Genomic DNA, 26,120 nt, shown 5'->3' with positions numbered 1-26,120 from the left:
ACTTTCCCATTTTGACAAACTGTTTTGATCCCTTGAGGTATTTCATTGAAGTCTTTGGTCTTGGACAGTTACTTTGCAATCTAAAACTGTATCCTATTGTCTCTAGAACAATAGTTGGCAGTTGGAGGGGTAATGGATCTTTACAGTGAATATGCAAAAGAAGATGTTCACATATTCAGCCCAGGTAAATGTTCAGCCCATATTCACACAGACCTAACCCTACTCATTGGTTACAATATTCTAAAATCAACAATGCCAGAGAAAAATGACAAAGAGTGATAACATTTTTTAGAATGTAAGTATTGGCTTTTCCCTTGCAAACGTTTTGTTCCAATAACATTGACAAGCATACCGTTAGTTACGTTCCTTGTGTTTGTCACGATTTGGGGAAGTGATATTTGCAGGTAGTGTGGCCGAGCGGTCTAAGGCGCTGGATTAAGGCTCCAGTCTCTCTGGAGGCGTGGGTTCAAATCCCTCCGCTGCCAACTGCTGAAATATTACATACATTGGTACACTCCTCGCTGAGGATTGGCTAAACTTGACTTTCCAGCGCCTTGGAGTAGAGTTTACCAAGGAGCCTGAGCATAGTGATACTCCTGTAATGGGCAGATGCCATTCTTCTTGAAGAGGGGAGCAACCCCCCTGGTCTGCCACTCCTTAGGCACTGCCACAGACCTCCACGCAATGTTAAAGAGGTATGTCAACCAAGACAGCCTCTCCTTACAATATTTCTCAACGAATTTAATCAATCCCTGGGGCTTTGCCACTGTGGAGTTCTTTAAACAGTAAAACCAAGGATATTTTTACTACTGTAAAACTAAGTTACAGTAAGGGTATTATACTGTAAAAAAACATGTACAGTTATGATACTGTAATCAGGAAGTTACAGCACGTTGCCAGTAAGTTAACGCAAATTTACAAAAAAAAGTCTAACAGTGTTCAGACAAACATCACTGACTTTCTTTCTTGTAAAAAACACAACTTCCTGGACTTTCTTTACAATATAGTCTGTACATGTCCCTTGCTTCCAAATTCCCATTTTTCATGGGCTGAATCTCAACTATCACTGACTCTGCAGAGAGAGCCAATCAGAGCTGATCAGCAACAGCTGTACTACCTGCATGATGGGTTTTTACCTGGCATGTAGCACAGGAACCAGTTTCTCTTGGTGACTGGAGTGATGGCAGCTGTTTGGGTCTTTGTTGTTTGTGTGCTGACTGTTTGGATTAACAAAGGTTGTTACGTTTCTTCTGTTTCAAGCTTGTATTCAAATATGTAGTGGAGTATAACAAATGTAAAGAGTAGGGTAAATTACACAATTACTGAAGTAAAATTTAGCTGGAACAAGTTCATGATATGTGGTGTCAAACAGCAGAAACATTTCATTAACAACAGTTGCATTGTCCTTAGGCTTGAGTTTGCCAGTTGGCGGCACAAATGAAAGACATGATGATGAGCTGCAGAGGAGAATGATTAGAGGTAAGAACGTTAGTGACAGAATCTTTCAAGAGCTTCTTACGGATACTAACTGAATTTATTTTCTGCCACAGATGTGTCTCCCAATGATCTCTCCATGAAGAGGGCCTTCGCACTTCTCCAGTCAATGGAGTCCAAGTTGATCCAAGCTGCTAAAGAAGGTGAGGAGGTTCTGTGAAACCATATTGGGAAAATGCCGCAACTGTGTTTACAGCTGAAGTTCTTTGTGGCACAATGTAGTAAATAAGGTTAAGTTGTCTGGCTTTTGGAATGGGGATTCCAACCCATGTTTAAACTATTTTGACCATACAATGTGGGTATAAAGCTGGCTTAATTAATCAGACATTCATATATTTATTGAATACAACAATTGGTGCTTACTCAACCTCGGCCTATAGCCACATCTCTCACACCGTATTGTCTAATTTTGCAAGTGTCCAACAGTTACATGAAAAATAAATTAAGATTAAACTCTTTTTATATTGTGTGGCTATTTGCTCTCAAAAGCAACAGAATAGCTAAGGTAGCTTTGTATAGATCGTGGAATTTCCCAAACCAAGTGAATGCAGCACATGAACACAACTGCTGTGCTAGCTTAATCTCAATTCAGATTCTGTAATGTTGTAAGCAAACTTAACTGGCCTAATTACCAATGAAGTCTTTTGGGGCTATAAAGTCTTAAAAGGGAAGTCTTAATACTTGCTTTGCTTTTTAATAAAAAACGAAGAAGCCTTAATGGTCAATTCTTTACAGTATTATTGTCAAGGGTAGTTGGGACTTAACGATTTCTTCATATTTTCAGCACAACTGGAAACCATGAAGTGGAAGCTGAGGCAGCTATTCAAAAACTTGCAGATGTTCAATTGCCCCTGAACGGACCCAACGGCTCGAAACCAACCAGACGCTGGGCGACCAGGCTGCCAACCAGACGCTGGGCGACCAGGCTGCCAACCAGACGCTGGGCGACCAGGCTGCCAACCAGACGCTGGGCGACCAGGCTGCCAACCAGACGCTGGGCGACCAGGCTGCCAACCAGACGCTGGGCGACCAGGCTGCCAACCAGACGCTGGGCGACCAGGCTGCCAACCAGACGCTGGGCGACCAGGCTGCCAACCAGACGCTGGGCGACCAGGCTGCCAACCAGACGCTGGGCGACCAGGCTGCCAACCAGACGCTGGGCGACCAGGCTGCCAACCAGACGCTGGGCGACCAGGCTGCCAACCAGACGCTGGGCGACCAGGCTGCCAACCAGACGCTGGGCGACCAGGCTGCCAACCAGACGCTGGGCGACCAGGCTGCCAACCAGACGCTGGGCGACCAGGCTGCCAACCAGACGCTGGGCGACCAGGCTGCCAACCAGACGCTGGGCGACCAGGCTGCCAACCAGACGCTGGGCGACCAGGCTGCCAACCAGACGCTGGGCGACCAGGCTGCCAACCAGACGCTGGGCGACCAGGCTGCCAACCAGACGCTGGGCGACCAGGCTGCCAACCAGACGCTGGGCGACCAGGCTGCCAACCAGACGCTGGGCGACCAGGCTGCCAACCAGACGCTGGGCGACCAGGCTGCCAACCAGACGCTGGGCGACCAGGCTGCCAACCAGACGCTGGGCGACCAGGCTGCCAACCAGACGCTGGGCGACCAGGCTGCCAACCAGACGCTGGGCGACCAGGCTGCCAACCAGACGCTGGGCGACCAGGCTGCCAACCAGACGCTGGGCGACCAGGCTGCCAACCAGACGCTGGGCGACCAGGCTGCCAACCAGACGCTGGGCGACCAGGCTGCCAACCAGACGCTGGGCGACCAGGCTGCCAACCAGACGCTGGGCGACCAGGCTGCCAACCAGACGCTGGGCGACCAGGCTGCCAACCAGACGCTGGGCGACCAGGCTGCCAACCAGACGCTGGGCGACCAGGCTGCCAACCAGACGCTGGGCGACCAGGCTGCCAACCAGACGCTGGGCGACCAGGCCGCCAACCAGACGCTGGGCGACCAGGCCGCCAACCAGACGCTGGGCGACCAGGCCGCCAACCAGACGCTGGGCGACCAGGCCGCCAACCAGACGCTGGGCGACCAGGCCGCCAACCAGCGCTGGGCGACCAGGCCGCCAACCAGACGCTGGGCGACCAGGCCGCCAACCAGACGCTGGGCGACCAGGCCGCCAACCAGACGCTGGGCGACCAGGCCGCCAACCAGACGCTGGGCGACCAGGCCGCCAACCAGACGCTGGGCGACCAGGCCGCCAACCAGACGCTGGGCGACCAGGCTGCCAACCAGACGCTGGGCGACCAGGCTGCCAACCAGACGCTGGGCGACCAGGCTGCCAACCAGACGCTGGGCGACCAGGCCGCCAACCAGACGCTGGGCGACCAGGCGCCAACCAGACGCTGGGCGACCAGGCCGCCAACCAGACGCTGGGCGACCAGGCTGCCAACCAGACGCTGGGCGACCAGGCGCCAACCAGACGCTGGGCGACCAGGCCGCCAACCAGACGCTGGGCGACCAGGCCGCCAACCAGACGCTGGGCGACCAGGCCGCCAACCAGACGCTGGGCGACCAGGCCGCCAACCAGACGCTGGGCGACCAGGCCGCCAACCAGACGCTGGGCGACCAGGCCGCCAACCAGACGCTGGGCGACCAGGCCGCCAACCAGACGCTGGGCGACCAGGCCGCCAACCAGACGCTGGGCGACCAGGCCGCCAACCTGACGCTGGGCGACCAGGCCAGACGCTGGGCGACCAGGCCGCCAACCAGACGCTGGGCGACCAGGCCGCCAACCTGACGCTGGGCGACCAGGCCGCCAACCTGACGCTGGGCGACCAGGCCGCCAACCTGACGCTGGGCGACCAGGCCGCCAACCTGACGCTGGGCGACCAGGCCGCCAACCTGACGCTGGGCGACCAGGCCGCCAACCTGACGCCTGTTACCTTGTCAACCTGATGTGCCTTTGACATGTTTCTGCATGTACCTACTTATATCTGTGGTGATATTAAACTGAACCAATTTTACCATACTTCTCTGATAAATTCTAAGCTATGAATGATTTAATCTGCCTGGAAGCACAACTGTTTCTTTTTGCCATTACTTTATGCATGCCTCCAAACTAAAACAATTGCACAAAAAGGTGATCACTTTGGGATCAATACTTCAAATTTTACATGTTAAGTTTCTTTATCAGAAATGAGTTTCTATTACAAAAATAACTGGGTTTAAAATTTTATGATTTAAATTTATGAATTTTAGTTTTTTTTTTTTTTTTTTTTTTTTATATAATTATATTTATTGGTTTTCAACGTTTTGACAAACAAACAAATACAAGACAAGAACAAGAGAACATTCCAGCTCTTAAAGTTACATACCTATATACGAGCATATGCGTATAGACACACATACATACCTACCAAAGAGAAAAGAAGGGAAAAAAAAGACAGCAATGGAAAACAAATGGTCTATACCAAAACATTTCAGATGTTTACAATTCGGTCATCCCTCAAATTACAAATCCTCTCCGAAGAAGAACCGAAGTTTCAAAACCTACATAAGAAGTAAAAGGTTCCCAAACTTTATAAATTATTTTCTTTATCGTGCAGTTTGCTCGTCAAGTAGTCCAGAGATATATAGTCCAGTACTATATTTAGCCATTGTGATTTACTTGGTACTTTGTCAGAAATCCAATTCAATATCACACATTTTCTTGCACAAAAAGTAAGCATTCTGTAGAGTTGACGCTGATATTTAGCAGTAATACCGGCGTCTGTTAAACCAAGTAGTAAATACAATGGGTTAAATTGTGTGCAAACAGAGAAAATCTTATCTAATTCACATTTTATTATATGCCAAAAATGTTGAATTTCCCTGCAGGACCAGTAACAATGTGTAAGACTACCAATATCCACTTTACATTTTAGACAAAATGGTGAGAGGCTTGCATTGAATTTACTTCGCTGAGAAGGAGAAATGTGCGCACGGTGTAAAATTTTAAATTGTATGGACTTAACCCGATTGCAAATACTTAAAGACTTTACATTCTTCCAAACCTCATCCCATCCCTCCTGATTTATTGCCCACTGCAATTCCTTTTCCCAAACTTCTTTTAGGTGAAATGTATTTGGTAAGGGGTGCTCTTTCAGCAAGTTGTAAAAGACTTTGAAGTTTTTACCCTGGGGGAAAAAAGCTGTTTTTCACACACTGAAATTGTTTGGTCCACATCGAGTGCGGTTTTTTTCTGTATGAAATCTCTAATTTGCAAATAACGAAAGAAATCCTGCCTCCCAATATCATATTTATCCAATAGTTGGGAGAATGATAATAATGTGTTTCCTTCCATCAAGTCAGAAAGCGTACGAATTCCCTTTATTGACCATATTTTGAAGCCAGAGTCCATGGCGCCAGGTAGAAACATCGGGTTATCACAAATAGGTGTAAGAGGAGATATAATTTGGAACCTGTCCTCAAGTTTTTGGACCATTTGCCATGCCCTCACAGTGTTAATAGTAATGGGGTTACTGCAGTACGTTTTTATAGTATAGTTTTTTCCCAAAAAAAGTAAGTTTTTTAAAGGGAACCTGGACATAGAGCTTTCTATATCAAGCCACAGAGAAGCAGGCCCCCCTGTCCAATCAGCAGCAGCACGCATGTGAGCACTGATCTGATACTTTCGTATGTCCGGGAGATCAAGGCCTCCACTCGTGGACGGGAGGCACAGTGTAGAAATTTTTAAGCGTGGTTTCCTTCCTGCCCATATAAAAGAACTTAGCCACCCATTTAGAGCCTTAATTGTTTTACGGAGAAAAAGAACTGGAATCATTTGTATGGGATATAGAAGTCTGGGCAAGACATTCATTTTTAGAAGAGACACGCGGCCCAACCACGAGAGAGGCAGCGCTCTCCATCTTTCAAGGTCCAACCGAATCCGTTCAAATAAGGGGATGAAATTGGCCTTATACATTTTGTCAAATGAGGGGGTAATTCTTATTCCCAGGTATGAAAATCCTTCTGGGGACCAAGTGAAAGGAAATGGAGCAGGTATAGATGGTTGACGTTTTAATGTGCCTAGTGGCATGACCTCAGATTTGTTGAAATTGATTTTATAGCCCGAAAAGTCCCCAAACCTGTTAATGGTCTCTATGAGATGCGGGATAGAGTCCTCAGGCTGAGATAGAAATATGAGCACGTCGTCAGCATATAAAGTAATCTTGTGTTGTCTCTCCCCAATGGTCAGACCACATATCCCCCCATGGGTCCGCACCGCCTCTGCCAGAGGCTCCATAACCAGAGCAAAAAGCAGGGGCGATAGGGGGCAGCCTTGGCGTGTTCCCCTTTGCACCCGGAAATTTGGCGATCGTAAACCATTAGTAATAACAGCTGAGCAAGGCTCGCTGTAAAGTATTCTGATCCAATTAACAAAATTTTCCCCAGGCCAAACTTTCTCATAGTGTAGAAAAGATATGACCACTCAACGCGATCAAATGCCTTTTCGGCGTCTAGGGAAACAACTAGACCAGGCATTGCACTTTGATTGAAGAGCTGGATCACGTTGAGCAACCTACGCATGTTATTAAAGGAGCAACGTCCCTTAATGAAGCCAGTTTGATCCTCATTGATAAGTGTTGGGAGTAGGATCTCCAAACATTTCGCTAATATTTTTGAAAGGATCTTTAAGTCTACATTTAATAAGGAAATTGGCCTGTACGAGGCACAATCTTCCGGTGGTTTATTTTTTTTTAAGTATTAGAGATATGATGGCTTCCCTCAATGACATGGGCAAGTGACCTTTCGGAAAGAGTCGTTAAACATGTGTAGCAGCGGTTCAACCAGTAGGGTGATGAACTCCTTGTAAAATTCTACAGTAAGAGAGTCAGGCCCTGCTGTTTTTCCAGACTGCAGACCTCCAATGGCTTCCGTGACTTCCTTAATGGTTATAGGACTGTCTAATGTTGATTTTTGGATTTCTGTCAAACAAGGAAGGTTAAAGTTGGAAAAAAAGGTGTCCATTAGCTCTGTAGTGTCATTAGAGATCTGAGACTCGTAGAGATTTTCGTAAAATCTTTTGAAGGTGTTGTTAATATCATCTGAGTCAAAGAGTTGTTTGCCATTCCTGTCGTTAATGAATGCTATATTTTGAGAGTCTGATTTCTTTTTGATCACGTATGACAAATATTTCCCAGGCTTGTCACCGTGTTCATATGGTTTTTGTTTGGCAAATCTCATTTTTTTCTCTGCTTCATTTGTTAGCAGGCAGTTTAGCGCAGAGCGGAGAGTCTGGATTTCTTTGAGTTTCTCCGTGGAGGGTCTAACTTGATAGACTTGCTCAGCCTTCTTCAATTTGGCTTCCAAAATTAATCTTTGTTCTGCTTGCCTGCGTCTTTTACCATTTGTAAAAGTAGTAATGAGGCCTCTGCAATAAGCTTTGGAGGTCTCCCACAGTAATGATGGATCATCGGTGGATGCTGCATTAACTGAGAGAAAATGCTTGAATTCCTCTGCAAAATAAGTTTTAAATTTTCCATCATACAAAATAGAGGAGTCAAAGTGCCACCGTCTTGATCGACTGGCCACAGTTCCAACGTTACATTTAATGTACACAGGCGCATGGTCTGATATTATTATGTTACCGATTGAGCTAGAAATGACTGACGGTAGGAACTGCCTGGGGACAAAAAAATAATCAATTCTTGTATAACAAGAATGTACTTTGGAGAAGAATGTGAATTCCTTATCTGTTAAATGTTGTGTTCTCCACACATCAATATATGCCAACTCCTCACACAAAGTCAAAACCAATTGGGCCTGAGATGAAATACGACATTTGCCAGATGGGGATTTATCAACCAAGGGGGAGAGATGACAGTTAAAATCTCCACCCACAATTGTATTCTTGATGTTCAATTCCACCAGTTTTGTAAAAGCAGACATTAGAAATTTGCCTGGTTGACCAGGGGGGAAGTAGACGTTCATAAAGGCGATCTCCTCCCCAAACAGAATACCCTTCACAATAATATATCTCCCACCGGTATCTTTTATGCAATCCATAAGTTTAAATGGTACATTTTTCCGGATCAGAATGATAACACCTCTGCTTCTAGATGTACAGGAGGAAAAGAAGGCCTGATTGAAAACACCCTGTTGCAATTTTGCATGTTCTTTCGCATCCAAATGGGTTTCTTGTAAAAAAGCTACTTGAACCTGTGCCCTCTCAAGATATGTTAAGACCTTTCTCCGTTTAAGAGGTGTGTGAATTAACATTCCATGTACAAATATTAAGTGCTGACATAATAGCATTTAGCTATAAAAACAAGGCGCGTGGACTCTGACATAGTTTCTTTGGTATAATGAGGTCGAACATTTTTCTCTCCTCCCTCCCCCTCCATACTTCAAAAAGAGCTGGAATAACATGTAACAAACAGTAAAACTAGCTAACTGCCAACAAACATTGCCTAACATTGGCATAACAGATACACTATTTCTCCTCCAAACGGTGAAGAGCAAGTGTGTAGGTCTTCTGACAACAAACAGTCACCTGTTTAGCTAATTCAAGAGCAACAACCAAAAAAAGAAAAAAAAGAAAAGGGGGGGCCGGCGCTTGGATAATAAGAACCATTATTTACCCATTTTACAAAAAGTAATATATAACGACAAGCATAATGTCTCTGCATAAGAATACTATTCATCACAATAATTGAATTCACATAGGTGTATAAAACAGTAAAACGAAGTACCTATGTGTCCCATGGCGCTGACAGCGGGGCTTATTTAAGCATATCCAGAAATCGTTCAACTTCAGCTGGGGTCTGATACACCCTTGTAGTACCACGGTGAGTGACTTTAAGCTTGGCGGGGTAGAGGAGCCTGTAGCTGGCATCCACGGTTTTCAGACGTTTCTTAACGCCATCAAAGCCTTTACGCTTCTGTGCAACAGCCGCTGAGAAATCCTGAAAAATCATCACAGAGGCACCGTCGTGCTCCAGGGGTTGCCCATTCTTGCCCTTTTCCAAAGACGCACGCATGATCCTCTCCTTGTCGCGGTAGTTGTGCAGCCTAACCAGGACTGGACGTGGCCTTTGGCCAGCGGCGGGGACTGGACCTCCGGTGCGATGAGCTCTGTCCACTTTTAGCTTCCCGGTTTCCGTTTGGATGTTCAGCACTTTTGGGAGCCACTTCTCAAAGAATAAAGCGGGATCATTCCCTTCCGCGTATTCCGCAGACTCTCTGAGCCCAATTATGCGTATGTTTCGTCTCCTACCCCTATTTTCCATGTCATCAATGTGATCCGTGAGCTCTTTCACCTGTCTCTCCAGTGACTTCAGCTTGTTAACGACAGGGGCTGTTTCGTCTTCCACGGTGGAGATACGGGACTCTGCCTCTGCGATGCGCCTCTCGTGTTCTTGAAGCTGCTCTCGGTAATCATGCATAAATCTCGATATCGGGTCAAGTTGGTCCCTTAATTTGTCTTCGAAAACCTTCGTAAGGTTGTCGGTTACCGCACGAATCACCTCCTGAAAAGCTGGGTCCATCCTCTCAGAGTCGCAAACCTTTTCGCTAGCCAAACCGCCAGTAGCCTCATTAGCTTCTCCGCTCGATTCCCCTGTCGTCTCCGTCACAACGTTTTTCCTTTGTGGCATGTTCTCAGACGGTCTTAAAAAATAATCACTAATACTCATCGCAAGTTTAGCCGACGAGAAGAGACTGCCTTGTCGCTTTTTGCAGAGTATAAACTGGAGAAATAGGCAAAAATAAGCGCCAGCGCCCCTCGTCCCGACTGTCCCTTAAGCCGCCATCTTGAAAACCCCGCTATAGGCTTTTTTAATAAGTCAATGTGAGGTATGGACTTCTGTGTAGTACGTATTTATTTTATTTCTAGATTTATGGCTGTTGTCTTGTATAACCTGTGTGTTATTTATGTTACATGCTGCTGCACAACAAATTGCCCCCCGGGGATAATAAAGACTCCTTGAACCTTGAAGGGCAACAGAACTTGGTAAAAAGGTCCTCCGCAGAAGTTTTGTCTCTCATCCAAGAGACTTCTTTAGTGGTTTTTTTTACACAGAAAGGGTTGGACACAGTGCCCACTCCCCCACCCATATCTGACAATTGAAAGCTGTGGGGAAAGGGGGTTCCAAAGCTAATAGACCATTCAACAAGCAATTCTGATGCACTATACTGGCCCATTCAGGATGAGCACTGTATACTCTGACTGCAGCAACACAAGTTCAAATTTCAGTGATACCTAATTTTTATGGTGACTAAATGCAAAGTGTGTATCCCCCATGTAACTCAAAGCCTATCACTTCCAGTCAATACTGTCAAATGTGGAGCTCCTTCACATTAACAACCAGGTGACTCCTCAACATGCCTCCACCAATGTACTGTTTTCAGTCTAAATGGCCAAGGACATTAAACCTGTAAGCTTACTTTAAACTAAATGTGTAAAGTTGAAAGGTTGATTTTTTTCACTTATACTGTGGCTTAAAACACATTCCACTGAGATTTGAGTCCAAAGTGCTAACCATTACACCATGGAACCTTTAAAAGTGTTGCAAGTGTTTGCTTGACAGTTTCTTTCATAATATCCACATAATATTGATATGATATGATATTGAAGGCACACAGCAGACTAATTAGGTGGCCAGTTAGCTTTTGTTGAAGGAAATAGATTGAATGCTAGGCACATCAGTTACCTGTGACTCATATTTGCACTTACTGAGCAGACAACCTTACAACTGTATGTTTTTGGCCTTGCTACAAAAGACGTGGAAAGCAGAGCTGTAGAGATTGAGACTTGTTTTGCGCTAATGGCCAATTTGTGCATAAGAAAGGTGGATACAGATGCTCTTGGGCGTAGGGTTTGGCGATTTTAGTACCCCTAAAGTGTCTGCCGGTGCTTAGCATTTTTAGCACCACACGCAAACAATCTGAGCTAACCGGCCTGCTTTTTAACTGTTTAAAAAGAACAGATGTCCAGAAACAATTAAGGCCAAATTGAGCAAAATTGTCCGAGTTCTGGATGAGCTGGATGAGTTGTACACATTGCCAATTCTGAACACTTTCAGACACTGTTGTATCATGTAAGTAAACTGCACAAGTCTTTAAAAAGAAATGTGGCTGTTTTTCATGCAGGTTTGCATCATAACAATGTGGGTGCTATCTCTAAATGAACAATGGCCAACCTACATCCATCTTGTTAGCACCCAAATCTCTGTACTGATCTCCCTGCTTGGATGGCAAGTCATCTGGTGGATTTTTCCCGTCAACAGGAAGCGGATCAAGAGGGAGAGTTGTTTTATTGTACTCACCAGCAATAAAGTTTATTTGTCCACAAATTGCAATAGGTTATCAACCTTTTCAGCGACAAAGAATACCACAGCTCAAGTCCCTGGTAAGGCAACAGCTTGATTGTGTGATATGTAGGAAGTGCTCGCTAACATCATCTGTCATGCTGGTTTGCAGGATGTTCACAGTCTGCTAGTGGCCATGATGAGTTGTGACTTTGAGCTTTTTAACCGTTTTGGTCAATTTAGCCAATTTTCAACCAGTTTGTGCAATAACATTTGGTGTTCTCAGGCATTGTGCAAATTATGGTCTACCCTCCTGCTGTCCAGAAGACCATGATCATGGCAACAGCTTAATGGTCTTCATTTACTTAAACTTCAATCTGTCGTTCAGGAGATTATTTTTTCCACAGCCAGTAGCTTCAGAAGCCTGGGTAGCTCAGTCGGTAGAGCATCAGACTTTTAATCTGTGGGTCCAGGGTTCAAGTCCCTGTTCAGGTGTAGAGTTGACGTTCTTGAACACTTCAGATACTGCCATATCGTTTGTGTTCCATCCATAAGTCTTTAAAAAGAATTGTGGCTGTTTTTCAAGCAGGTTTGCATCATAACAATGTTGCTGGTAAGTCTAAATGTACAATAGGCAACCTACGTCCATCTTGCTAGCTCCCAAATCTCTGTACTAATCTCCCTGCTTGGATAGAAGGTCATCTGCTGCATTTTTCCTGTCACGAGGGCTAAGTGTTGTGGTCTGGTGCATTCCCCAACCTGTGTCGTGTCTTCCCTTTCTTCTGTGTGTCTTGTCTGTCTTGCCGTGAGGGCGTTCCAGGGGATCTAGAGGCGTGGCTTTCCATCTACGTTCCGTCATCCACTCAGCTGTTCCTCATCACTCATCACCCACTGCAATACATAAACCCGGGCTGACCGCCTCTTCAACGCCAGATCATTACATGCACAATTGAGGTAACTGGGCTCCTAGTCATTTGCGCCTGTGTTGTTGTTTGTTGTTGTATTCTAGTACTAACTCTGCCTCTCCTTAGATCCAATCCGTTGTCCCTCCGAGCTGCCTTCCTCCCTCACGCCGACCAGCCACCTGTCTACACCGGTGTTTGAACCCCTCCGCACTCATTAAACTACCTGAACCTTATTCTGTCTGCGTGCATTTTGTATCTCTATGGTTCTGGGTCTTACTAACCGTAACACTAAGAGTATAGAAGCGGAACAAGAGGGAGAGTTGTTTTTTTGCACCCACCAGCAATAAAGTTTACTTGTCTGAAGCTGTGTTGTTTGAATTAGGTTATCAATGTTTTAAGTGAAAAAGAATACCACAGCTCAAGTCCTCGGTAAGGCCACAGCTTTATTGTGGGATATGTATGAAGTGCTGATCTCTATGCTTTGATGGCAAGTCATCTGGTGGATTTTTCCTTCCATGGCAACAGCTTAATCTTCTTCATTTACTTGCACCTCAATTTATAGTTCAGGAGATTGTTTTTTCCACAGACCTCTGTTTTCGAAGCATGGGTAGCTCAATGTTGGTGGTACGTCTAAATGAACAATGGCCAACCTACATCCATCTTGCTAGCACCCAAATCTCTGTGCTGATCTCTCTGCTTGGATGACAAGTCATCTGGTGGATTTTTCCTGTCACGAGGGCTTTTGATCAAACTACGTATAGTGCTTCCGCATGAGGACACTAAGAGTATAGAAGCGGAACCAGAGGGAGAGTTGTTTTATTGTATCCACTAGCAGTAAAGTTTATTGTCTGTAGCCATTAAATTGCATTAGGTTATCAACGTTTTGAGCGAAAAAGAATACCACAGCTCAAGTCCCTGGTAAGGCAACAGCTTGATTGTGTGATATGTATGAAGTGCTCGCTATTGTTATCTGTCATGCAGGTTTGCAGGATGTTCACAGTCTGCAAGTGGCCATGATGAGTTGTGACTTTGAGCTTTTTAACCGTTTTGGCCAATTTAGCCAATTTTCAACCAGTTTGTGCAATAACATTTGGTGTTGTCAGGCATTGTGCAAATCGTGGTCTACCCTCCTGCTGTCCAGAAGACCGTGATCATGGCAACAGCTTTTTGGTCTTCATTTACTTGAACTTTAATTTGTAGTTCAGGAGATTGTTTTTCCCACAGTCCTCTGCTTTAGAAGCCTGGGTAGCTCAGTGGTTGCACATTCTGCTAGATGAGTTGTCCATTTGACATGCCTGTATGGACAAGGACAAATTCAGACACTATCATATCATGTATGTTCCATGCACAAGTCTTTAAAAAGAATTGTGACTGTTTTTCAAGCAGGTTTGTATCATAACAATGTTGCTGGTAAGTCTAAATGAACAATGGGCAACCTACATCCGTCTTGCTAGCACCCAAATCTCTGTACTCATCTCCCTGCTTGGATAGTATGTCCAAGGACATACCACATATGTTCTATAAGCCTTTTCATTGGTTTGCTACCACTCTTAAATAATTCCTTTCATTGTATCAATCTCAGAAATAACCAAAGAATGACAAATTCCATTCATTTGCTTGTGCCAGTGTTCTACCATCTCTCGCTGTATTTTCAGCAGCAGTAGTGTTTTTTAAAACACCTGCGCCGTGTGAGGGTTGAACTCACGACCTTCAGATTATGAGACTGACGCGCTGCCTACTGCGCCAACGAGGCTATGAAAGGCAATGTAATGGTTTGCAAAATTTCAGAAAAACTAACAATTTGGTCGTCAATCTTCACAAAAACAATGTATCTGGAAACCTATGTACTCACACAAAGGCTAAAATTGACCCTAGATGCTTTGTCATGACCCCATGAAAAGGTCAGGACAAAAGACTGTGTGCAAAGGTTGAAGGAAATGTGAGAATATGACCACAACAAAAGAAATGATAATTCAATGATGGTGGTAGTCAGTTTAGTCAGTGGTGAATGTATATGCATGGATGAGTGTGAGGTATGGTGTCAGCGATTTATGCTGGACAGTGTAAAACTAACAAAGATGTGCGGGAGAGGTGCTGGACTGAGAGCACCTCTAGGGCAATCACAGATGCACAACCAATAATAAAACACTACTGAGTGAATGCGTTCAGAAAATGAAGAACATTGTTCAGAAAGCTTAATGAAGCTTCATTTGACCATAACTATTAACCACCTGAACCTGGTAAAAGATATGAGGTACTCCTGCATAGCTAGCCAGTGATTTACCTACTGTAGATGGTGGTCGGCATGCCAACGAGGCTTGGAAATTTGCAGATGGTGATTCAGAGGAGATGTAACAGTTTAAAGTGTAAAGTAACTTAATTTTCTAAATTGTCTGCCTGCAGTGCCTACGAGAGCTCTTCTCTAATATTAACAGGTATGCAACAGCTATTCAACTTCGGAAGGTATTGTTGATCTCAGAAACAACGATAGACGACACCATGGTATCACAATGTCCATGCTTGTGTCTTTGTTATGCAAATACTCTGGAAGTCTACTTTTTAAGAGTATGCGTTCCTCTTTTTCCCTATTGATTTTAAAACACCTGCCTGAGATTTTTGATCTCAGAAATAACAATAGAATCCAGGAGCCATTCCTCACCTAAAACAATATGAGTCATTCTAGTAAGTGAAAAGGAAACTCACATCTACAAAGATAAATTTGATAGCTGCGACTCCCTGATGGTCTAGTGGCTAGGATTCAGCGTTCTCACCGCTGTGGCCCGGGTTCAATTCCCGGTCAGGGAATTATCTGGACTTGACACACAATAAAAAAATCTGTAACTTTACATACACCAATACATCACAAAAAATATACTGTGAATTTAAGGGACATCTAGCATGTGTGAAACCACCTGTGGGAGTGGAACATGGATGTGTAGAGATGGGCTTTCAAACAATGCACATTTTGACATGTCACAGTAGGAAAAGCAAAGGTATGAATAAAAATAAATTATGGCTCAACTCAATTCACATTTTTACAGTTGACATAAGGCATTACAAAGTCAAGAAGCTACAGTGAGGAAAATAAGTAATTGAACACCCTGCTATTTTGCAAGTTCTCCCACTTAGAAATCATGGAGGGGTCTGAAATTGTCATCGTAGGTGCTTGTCCACTGTGAGAGACATAATCTATAAAAAAAATCCAGTCAGCTTCCCCAATTTCTGAGTAACAGGAAAATAGCCTGATAAGCATACATGTGCAGCTCAACCTCAAAAAGCCATAAAGCAAATGCTTGTGGCTTAAAGATCGAGCTCCCGCTCATTGTCAAACGTATCACTTTATAGAGGCGCAATCATGGTCACACAATGCTCATACACGGCATTGGAATGTCTACACATTACAATTCTGAATAGTGATGAATAACCATTGAGTCAAACGTATCACTATTTGGAATTTTAATGTTCAGACAGAAGCTACATGCAAATGACTGAGTGTAATATCGCAACGGTTCAGGAATAAGTTAAACATGTTCTGAATGTATTCTAACAATGATAGCAGACTGCTGAAACACACCACTTTATCTCGAGCGAATACTTACCTGAAAACCATGGATATGCTATTAATGGCGCTGGTTTGAATGAACTTTTGGGTGCCCTGTCCTCCATCTTGACGCAGACAACATGGTGTATACGGAAGTCAGGCAGTTCAGGGACACCTTAAAACAGATGCGTCCCCTACTGGCGGGGGTGTGAAACGATTGTTTGTACACTGATCAAACCACTTGAAGAAATGTGAAATGAATTAAGTTCTGCAAAAATCTTTTTATTTATAAATTCTTATTTTATGTATTTTCATCAAATACAACTAACAAAACAAAATAAAGAATTTAGCAATCAAACTTTTTTTTAAAATTTTAGAAAGCCAATAATTTTAGAGTGAATCTAAATGTATACTTCAAAAAGTCAGAACAATCAAAAACAACCAAACGGGAACGTTGTGTGAAGGTTCAGCGCAACCGCAGGGTAACGTTAAAGTTGGTTGGTTCTCTTAACGTTTAGGGAATGTTCCCTAAACGTTAGTTTTTGGTTTGGTTTGAACTGACCTTTAGAGAACCAAAAACTAACGTTCCCTAATGTTCCCTAATTGTTCTGTATCAGTGGGGCTCAAACTAGTAACACAACGTAAAATAGCTGTTACTGTTACTGTCATTAGAAAAATCCTGAGATTCAGTTGTCAGAAAAACAACCCCATAGATTAGCACTAACTAAAATCAATCCAATGCCAATGCTTGAGTTAGACCAACGTCAAAGTCTTACAGTAAGCAACCTTCTTTCCTCATGATCTTCTCCATAGTACCGATGTTTCTTCTGGCATCTTCTGTGTTGTGATATAGAAGCAGTGGAAGTGGTTCCTTACACAGATGTGCCATCTTAAATACTGAATGCAGCCATTTCCACTCAACTCCACCTTCTTTTTGATCAGGTGTCAGTGGTCTTGTCTATTGTAAGTAATGAATGGCTTCATGAATAGACAACCATCATCCCAATGTATGCCATTAACAGTCTATGAGTGGTCAATTAGAGTCCAATAACTTTCTTTGGGGCAACTCCTTTTTCCTCCAGATAGAGCTCATTCAGCATTAGAAAGTACCAGTTAGTGCTAAATATCTATTCCAAAACTCACATTCTTTTATTTATTTAAGTAGCGGTGGACAAGTGCTGAAATGTACTGCCTCTGCATTTGTAAATTTCTGATGATGAACTCACAACCAAGACAACCCTAAAGATAAGCACTTATGAACACAATAATCATCAGGGTCTCCATTTGAGAGGATCTGAATGTGATTACAATGGCATCCAATGATTTTACTGATCGCTGGGGGAAAAAGAACAAAAGGACTTTTGGGGAATGACTCGCCAGAACCAGGTTAGTAACAAGCACTTCTGGGACATGGAATCACACAAATGGAAAGATAAAGGAGAGAGGAGCTCAGTGTGTCAAAGGAAGTTAGTTGATCATTTCTTTAATGTTTAATTTCAAATACTGCACTGTAACTTTTATTCTTGTGTTTTATCTATTTTTTATTTTTTAACTGTTTTTGTGTAAAGCACTTTGAACTGCCCTGTTGTTGATAGGTGTTGTACAAATAAAGCAGCCTTGCTTTGCCTTGAATAGGTTATCAATATTAGCGCAAATCAGTATTGGACTGGTTTTTCAGGTTGTCGTGGCCGAGTGGTTAAGGCGATGGACTTGAAATCCATTGGGGTCTCCCTGCGCAGGTTCAAATCCTGCCGGCAACGAAAGCCGTCGTTCAATGGTGGTCACACATCGCATTATACCATAAGGCAGATGTGCATGCATACATAACATACAGACATAAGGCAGATGTTCCTTCATGGACAATGTAAAAATATCAAATAGGTACTGGAAGCATCTCTGAGCATTTATTTTCAGTCTCAATGACCACATGTGTTGCAAGATTTGCAGTGAACGTTATATTGTCCAGCAATGGTGGTATAGTGGTGAGCATAGCTGCCTTCCAAGCAGTTGATATGGCTTTGATTCCCAGCCAGTAACTTTCTTCGAGTGATGATACTTGCTTTGTTTGTCAAAAAGTAACCAGAAAGGTTACTCTCCCAACCAGGTTTGATTAAAAATTAGATCTCAGTTATATCGCACAAATAAGGGAGCATAACAATCAATCAAGCTGCCTCCATGAGGATCCACAGACATAGACATGTTCCACCTCCTTCTTTTAAGCCTGTCTCCTCAGCTTCTAGGCGCCGCTGCATCACCTCCTCTTCAGCTGGAGAGTTCGCATCTACTTTTGTGATAGTTTCTCACAGTTATCAAAGCTCACATAAAGCAAATGCTTGTGGCATAAAGATTGAGCTCCCTGGAGTGAGCCAACTCCCCAATTTCTGAGTAACATGAAAATACCCTGATAAGCATCCATGTGCAGCTCAACCTCAAAAAGCCATAAATTAAATGCTAGTGGCTTAAAGATCAAGCTGGCGCTCATAAAACATCAGCAAGGTGCAATCTCTGTGGCGCAATAGGTCAGCGCAGTCAGCTGTTAACTGAAAGGATGGTGGTTCAAGTCCACCGAGGGACGTTTGTTGCTTAAATAACCTGGAGAGAGCCATCTCTAGGATATATGAGCTCAAAGATAACCCAAGTGGCCTTATATTAGAAGGTACAGTTCTGCAAACCATGTACATATTAATCTTTGCAGTCATTGGTATGCAGGTCGCTTGATGAAATACAAGCAAATACATAAGGCCCCACCCAACAGTTTTGTGATATGTGGCAGGCAACTGTATGTCAATGATCAAGCTTGTTGCTGTGACTAATAACCACCAGCAAAATAACTGATACATCATCAGTTCCGAAAATTTCTTGGATGCCAAATATTTGAATTCAAAGTCAGAATCCAATTGACCTGTAAGAACATTACAATGCACGTCCAGCTTCTACATTTCCGCATGAGTCAGCTTCCCCAATTTCTGAGTCACAGGAAATAGCCTGATAAGCATACATGTGCAGTTTTTATTATTTCTTTATTATTGTAAAGTTTGTTGCTCACAGGCTTTGTAATTACTGCAAAGTTAAATTTCTTATAACCGGAGTACCAGTCTGAAATGTCACCTTGACAGTTGATACCAGCAAATCATTCAACAAAACACACAGTGGCGCGAGGCTTCGGCAGGCTACGTTAGATGCAGCGTGTGGGTAAGTATAGATAAACAAAGGCAAGAGAAGCTAACAAATGCCATAGCAACGTGGATAGCTACAGACTGCAGGCCCATTAGGGTGGTGGAGGACATCGGTCTGAGAATCGCAACAACGACGGCAGGTACGAGATTCCCTCAAGACGCACCATCACAAGAAGAATACACGAAGTTGAAGTTGCACAGCAGTGGAATGTGTCAAATAAAGTCACCGCAGTTAGCACAGATACTACGAATAGATATGAAATATGATCGCTGCTGCGAGCCTTCTGCCTTTTAAACATGTACCCTGCTTTGTGCATGGTCTCCAGCGTTCTGTCACAGTGTCTCTGCTTTACAGCGCGTTTGACAGTGTCCTTGCAAAGTACAGAGAAGTTGTGGGGCACTCTAAACACAGTCCAGCAAGGGCTGCAGAGTTAAAGCAACAACAGATGAACGTGGACAGAAGGAGTCGCTTATGCAACACGTTCCAACCAGATGGAATTCAACTCTGGACATGATATATACATTGTTTATGTACACTAAATATTTTAAAAAACTGCTACTTTATAAACAAAATGCTGGTAAGTTTTTGCAGAACTAATGTTACAGCACTTTCGTTCATATGGCAGAACATTTAAAATAAAATTGCACTATATACACTACTTTTGAATTCATTATTTCATTTTGCGATTAATCGCGAGTAATCAGGGAAATTATGCGATTAATCGCGATTAAAACTTTTAATCGCTGCCCAGCTCTAATATATATATTATTGTGCTTTTATTGTGTTATCTATTTATTCTGTATCATCCTTTTGTGCTATATAAATAAAGTGGATTGGATTGGCTTGGATAATGTCAGATGATCGAACCTGGTGTGGAGTGCCGACTAAGATGGCTTCAGTCTTGGAGCTGTTTAGCTGCAGAAAGTTTGGCTTCATCCACACCTTTACCTCCTCCAGGCAGGTGGTCAGAGTGGAGGATGGCAGGGCAGCAGAGGGGGTTTGGTTTGTCCTGAGGTAGAGTTGAGTGTCATCAGCATAGCAGTGGAATGAGATTCCATGCCGGCTGATGACATGGCGAAGAGGGAACATGTAGAGGATAAACAGGGTGAGGCTGAGCACTGAGCCTTGAGGGACACCACAGGTGACGTTGTGCGTCAGGGACTTAGCCTCTCCCAAGGCGACATGTTAAGTTCTTTCGGTGAGGTAGGATGAGACCCACTCATGGACAGAGTTAGAAACACTAATAAGGTAATTAAGACAATGGAGGAGGATGTTGTGGTCCACAGTGACGAATGCTGCAGTTAAGTCTAGGAGGTTGAGAAGAGATGGGGAGCCATCATCTGCAGTCATCAGCAGGTCATTTGTGACCCTGACCAGGGCAGTTTCTGGGTTGTGGCCAGGGTGAAAACCAGACTGATATTTTTCAAAAAGATTGTTTTGTTTGAGATGATCCTGAAGCTGTGCAGCAACTACTTTTTTCAGCACCCTGGAAAGGAATGGAAGGTTGGAGATCGGCCTGTAGTTGGTAAAGACATCTAAGTCTAGGGTGTTTTTTTTTTTAGAAATGGCCTGACAACAGCTGTTTTCAGTGTTGATGGAACATGGCCTGCCTGGAGTGGTTAATGACCTTTGTGATGAGGGGACTTATGGCATGGAGGTTGGTTTTTACCAGGGCTGTGGGGAAAGGGTCTCTCATCTCTCAAGGACCTTGCATAGGACTTCTGGTGTTCTCAGTAGGCCTGCCTATGAACAGTGAGTCCTGAGGCCTTGAGGCGTCGCTCAAGGACACGTCCAGCTGTTTACATTTGCTGGAGTCCGTAGGGGTCCCCTGCTGGAGCTGCTGGATGAAGATGGATGGATGGAAGCAACCCTGTTCAATAGCTCATTGTATTCTTGCAAGACAGGCTTCTCTGTAGAAGGTGCTGTAGCTTAGTGGTTAAAGCGCCTGCCTTGTAACCAGGAGATCCTCGGTCCAAATCCCAGCAATGCTGGGATATGTGGGTCATCTCTTAATGAAGTGTAGGCATGTCATTCTTAATAAGTGCAACAAAGTTACCAGTTGTCTAATTTTTACAGAGCAAAAAGTGACATGTAATGTTGTCTTATATCGTAACATTATATGTGGCCACATTCAGCCCATTCAAAACAAGCTTTAAAAGCATTAACAAATGTGTTCAATCCATTTCCTTTCTCAAAAAACAAGGAATGATTTCTTTCAAAATCTAATATTGTCCACAACCCTGTTCCAGGGTACAAGCGGCCAAAATGCGTTTCCTCAGAAGGGGGGCTGGCATCTCTAACCCAATGGATAGTGGGGGCTTGGAGTAGAGCCGCTGCTCCTTCGCGTCAAAAAGAGCCAGTTGAGGTGGCTCGGCAAAGGGAAGTTTGGGGTCCCCTTCTTGAGCTGCTGGACAAAGATAGATAGATGGAAGCAACCCTGTTCATTAGATCATTGTATTCTTGCAAGACAGGCTTTTCTGTAGAAGGTGCTGTAGCTTAGTGGTTAAAGCGCCTGTCTTGTAAACAGGAGATCCTGGGTCCAAATCCCGGCAGTGCCTGGTTCTCACTTAATGAAGTGTATGCATATGATTTGTGATTCTTAACAGGTGTAACGAAGTTGCATGATTTTCCAGAGGACAAAAGTGACATGTGATGTTGTCTTATAACATTATATGTGGCTGAAAACAGTCTATACCAGTGGAGTGGATTGCTGGCTTTAATAGGTGCAGGTGGGCTGCACGCTGTTAAGTCAGCCATTTTGGGAATCATGGTTTAGACTTCCACCAATGACACTCATCAAGGGTGCAGGTGATGACGGATGGCCTCGCGCCCTCTTACCCATCTCACCCCGGACACAAACTATTCCAGCTTCTCCCCTCTGGAAAGCGCTACAGAGCACTTTACGCCAAAACCAACAAAGTCAGGACCAATTTCTTACCACAAGTCATCACTCTGATGAAATATTTGCACCGCTCTTCTATGGCTTCTGAGTGAGAGTAAGTTTGTTGTTTTGTCTGTTAGTAGTACACAAGGGGGTGCTGTGGCTTAGTTGGTTAAAGTGCCTGTCTAGTAAACCGGAGATCCAGGATTCAAATCCCTGCAGGACCTTGTTGTTGCAGTCATTACCTCTGTTTGTCTACCAAATCCCCATGCTACTCATTAAGCCCTGGTAGCAAATGAAAAAGGTATGTTACATTTACACAGAAACACTACATCAACACAGACTTAAGATGATACATGAAAACACATGAAATTCAGAGCAATGCAAATTTAAGATCGTTCATTCATCAGGTTTTGTGGTTCTGTTTATAGAAACTACATCCTGTTATGTCGCGTGATCATACATGAATTTTCGAGATCCTGTGGGTCCTTGTGACTTCAGTGGCCCGTCAGGTGGGTGTTGATGGACTGCGGATCACGGAGCAGACACGAAGCGGAGTGGATCCGCAGTTGGTGGAAGTCAGGGGTAAGGCCTCCTGCACACTGCCTGTGTGGTGTGAGCATGGTATTTCTGTTGCGTGGCATTTTCTTGGTCTTTGCACACCAGAAACCTTTCTGACATGGCGATGTTGCTGCTAGCCTTGTTTGTACACGTGTGTTTCTCATTGACATGTGATTCAATAACTTGTTAATTATTAATCTGGACTGGTTCAGAAATGAATCAGATCAACTAAAGGGGGTGGATTAACTACCCACATTACACCTGAAATACCCTCAAGATTTGAATGATCCTTTGAAACTGAAGTGCTTGGGAATCCCTATCAGTCATTCAGATCTGCCCAAGGTACTTGTGAGATAGGCTCTATCTTTGTCTGATTGATGGTACCAACTGTAATGGAGTCTGTCAGGCCTCAGGGGTTCTCCGCTGTAAAAACAGAAAATATTTTACAGCTGTGATGGCCGAGTGGTTAAGGCGTTGGACTTGAAATCCAATGGGGTTTCCCTGCGCAGGTTCAAACCCTGCTCACAGCGATTTCCAACTACAGAATAAATAATAATTCAGTGAGATATAGGGGAGGATGACATTTTGAGAAATTACAGTTCATTGGTGGTGCAGATCCCTACCAGTTGGCTCCCTCTTCTTAGATCCATGATGACACAGTGATTCTTCTTTCAGTTGCATATCGCGATATAGTCAACTAATATCAAATAATCAATGTATTAATTTTCATTCCAGCAGCACTGAAGACGTTAAAATCAGGCAGTCAGTGCCCAAAGTGCCAGTGCTAGTGTTTGCTTGGCAGTTTCTTTTAATAATATCCTCATGTATTCTTGTTACCACTGCTGTCGTATTTGTTTGTTTTGCCGTGCGTATGTCCTGTGTTTTTCTTTTTTTGTATGCAAATAGCGCTGTGCCGGTGCTTGCGGATGACTGGTGAAGGCAGCCCACACCCAACTCATGATTGGCTGCAGCTGTTGAGTACGGGATATTTAAAGAAGCAAGATGGCGGAGGTCAGGGGGGAAGAGGCCAGCAGGCATTCCTCATCCTCCTCGCCTCCCAACCGGCCAGCCACACGTTGTCTTATTAAGTTGATGTTGGTTCAGTACTTTTCAGTTTCCTATGTGTAAGGGTGGACCTCTAGAAGTGTTTGGTTTTTCTCCTGTTTTTCTCAGTTTATCGGCACGGCGCCACAGCACGAAGGCGTTGTAGGCAGACACGTCGAGGATGTTGTGGAACACGTCGAGGGGCCAGCGCGCCGTCTTCCTGCGGCAGCTGTACGTGCCCACAAGCTTGTCCCCTGTGTGCGTGTCCAAACAAGAACATGGAACATGGAACGAGATGGAAGAAAAAATGTAAAAACTACACACACACACAAAGACAATTGTACGGCAATGGTAAACAAAAAACCAAAACAAAATAACAACAAAGCAATACAACACCTCAAAAGGGCACCAGCTGCTCGTCCACCGTCATGTCGGCGCCCGGGTTGTAGAGGCGAGCCAGCTGCCTGTCCACGTGTCCCACACCTCTCGTACGGCCTCATTGCGGGACCGGTACACGCCTCCAGCTGAAGAGGAAGTGATGCAGCGGCGCCTAGAAGCTGAGGAGACAGGCTTAATTGCGGGTGGTGGAACATGTCTATGTCTGTGGATCCTCATGGAGGCAGCTTGATTGATTGTTATGCTCCCTTATTTGTGCAGTATTACCAAGATCTAATTTTTTATCAAACCGGGTTGGGTAAGTAACCTTTCTGGTTATTTTTTTACAGACAAAGCAAGTAAGGTTACTCAAAAAAAGGTACTGGCTGGGAATCAAAGCCATATCAACTGCTTGGAAGGCAGCTATGCTCACAACTATATCACCATTGCTGGACAATATAACATTCACTGCAAATCTTGCAACACATCTGGTTATTGAGACTCAAACATAAATGCTCAGAGATGCATCGGTGGCTTCCAGTGCCTATGAGATATTACAATATTGTCCACGAAGGAACATCTGCCATTTGTTATAAAGGGATGTGTGACCACCATTAAATCATGTGTTGTTTGCGTTGTGTGAAGGTACGGCGCAACCGCAGGGGAACGTTACAGTTGGTTGGTTCTCTTAACGTTTAGGGAACGTTATAACCCGGAGGGAACGTTCCCTAAACGTTAGTTTTTGGTTTGGTTCGAACTAACCTAAACTTTAGAGAACCAAAAACTAACGTTCCCTAACGTTTTCTAAACGTTCTCTAAACGTTCTGTGTTAGTGGGGTACTTATCGCTGTCAAAAGGTATGGTGTTATGTTTGACAATGATACTCAATACAGGAAACATGACAATGCATAATATTGTTTTTTATTCTTCAAGTTTGTCTTTTTGTCGTTAATGGCCACAAGTGAACAGTTCCTTTCTGCCTTTGACCGACACATTTCGGCTTGTTTTTCCAGCCCCTGAACATGAACAGCAGAGCAGAGGGGCGCAGCGGGAGCGTGCTGGGCCCATAACCCAGAGGTCGATGGATTGAAACCATCCTCTGCTAGTTGCTGTGCTTTGTATCAGCAGTAAGTATATTTCGAGTCTGTTGATGTTTAACAAAGCATCTGTTGCTGCTAGTGTCTGAAGTGAAACGTCTCCGCCGGCTGAAAAGTAAACTTAATAGTTTGTAAAGTTCATTTCATCCATAAAAATAGAAACTACACTGCTCATACCTGCTGTAACACCCATTAAAACTGGCGCATAAAACAATAAATACATTACACTACAGTTAATAAATACTGTAAATAGAAACATGTACGTTTAAAGTGCTTGTTGTGCTGTCTACCAGTCAGATTACCACAGGAGGTAATATTGTTTGCAGCTCTTTTGAAGACTCTACTATAATACCTGCTGGAGATGCCAGGTCCTCATACATGGAAAGCATGCGCTCTACCACTGAGCTACATTTTTTTACTTTTTTCTGAGATAGACTTAGACTTATCTTTGTTAATCCTTTTGGGAAGACTCCCGCAAGGATATTGAAATATCACTGAATAAAAGAAGAAACCTGGGTAAAACGTGTAATGTTAATGTGTATAGGGCTTCAAATCTGTAAATGCAACTGCGGTGGCTGGAAATCAAACCTGGGCAAAATGCTTGCACTGCCATGACATAATTCATAGTCAAAAAGTAACAAACCTGTTGCCTTTCTGCTGGACAATACAACGTTTGCTGCAAATCTTGTAACACAGACTGAAAATAAATGCTAAGAAATACATTGCTGGAGACGGGTGGCTTCCAGTAGTTATGAGATAACACAGTAATGTTATTGAAGGAACATCTGC

The 26,120-nt window shown here is 43.9% G+C and overlaps 5 non-coding genes across 5 annotated transcripts; all 5 read left to right on the top strand.

Annotated features, from left to right (window-relative positions):
- Positions 1-403: 403 nt before the first annotated feature.
- Positions 404-485, top strand: trnal-aag (transfer RNA leucine (anticodon AAG)). The gene has a single exon. It is a non-coding gene; the product is annotated as a tRNA-Leu (tRNA).
- Positions 486-15,388: 14,903 nt separating this feature from the next.
- Positions 15,389-15,460, top strand: trnae-cuc (transfer RNA glutamic acid (anticodon CUC)). The gene has a single exon. It is a non-coding gene; the product is annotated as a tRNA-Glu (tRNA).
- A 2,414-nt stretch (positions 15,461-17,874) lies between these two features.
- On the top strand, positions 17,875-17,956 carry trnas-uga (transfer RNA serine (anticodon UGA)). Its single transcript has one exon. It is a non-coding gene; the product is annotated as a tRNA-Ser (tRNA).
- Positions 17,957-21,858: 3,902 nt separating this feature from the next.
- Positions 21,859-21,931, top strand: trnat-ugu (transfer RNA threonine (anticodon UGU)). Its single transcript has one exon. It is a non-coding gene; the product is annotated as a tRNA-Thr (tRNA).
- Positions 21,932-23,263: 1,332 nt separating this feature from the next.
- trnas-uga (transfer RNA serine (anticodon UGA)) lies at positions 23,264-23,345 on the top strand. The gene has a single exon. It is a non-coding gene; the product is annotated as a tRNA-Ser (tRNA).
- The last annotated feature ends 2,775 nt before the right edge of the window (positions 23,346-26,120 follow it).

The sequence above is a fragment of the Etheostoma spectabile genome, unplaced genomic scaffold (assembly GCF_008692095.1).
Source record: "Etheostoma spectabile isolate EspeVRDwgs_2016 unplaced genomic scaffold, UIUC_Espe_1.0 scaffold00001516, whole genome shotgun sequence".
Taxonomy (NCBI): domain Eukaryota; kingdom Metazoa; phylum Chordata; class Actinopteri; order Perciformes; family Percidae; genus Etheostoma; species Etheostoma spectabile.
The sequence above is the reverse complement of the archived record's forward strand: the minus strand, read 5'-3'. Positions and strand labels throughout refer to the sequence as shown.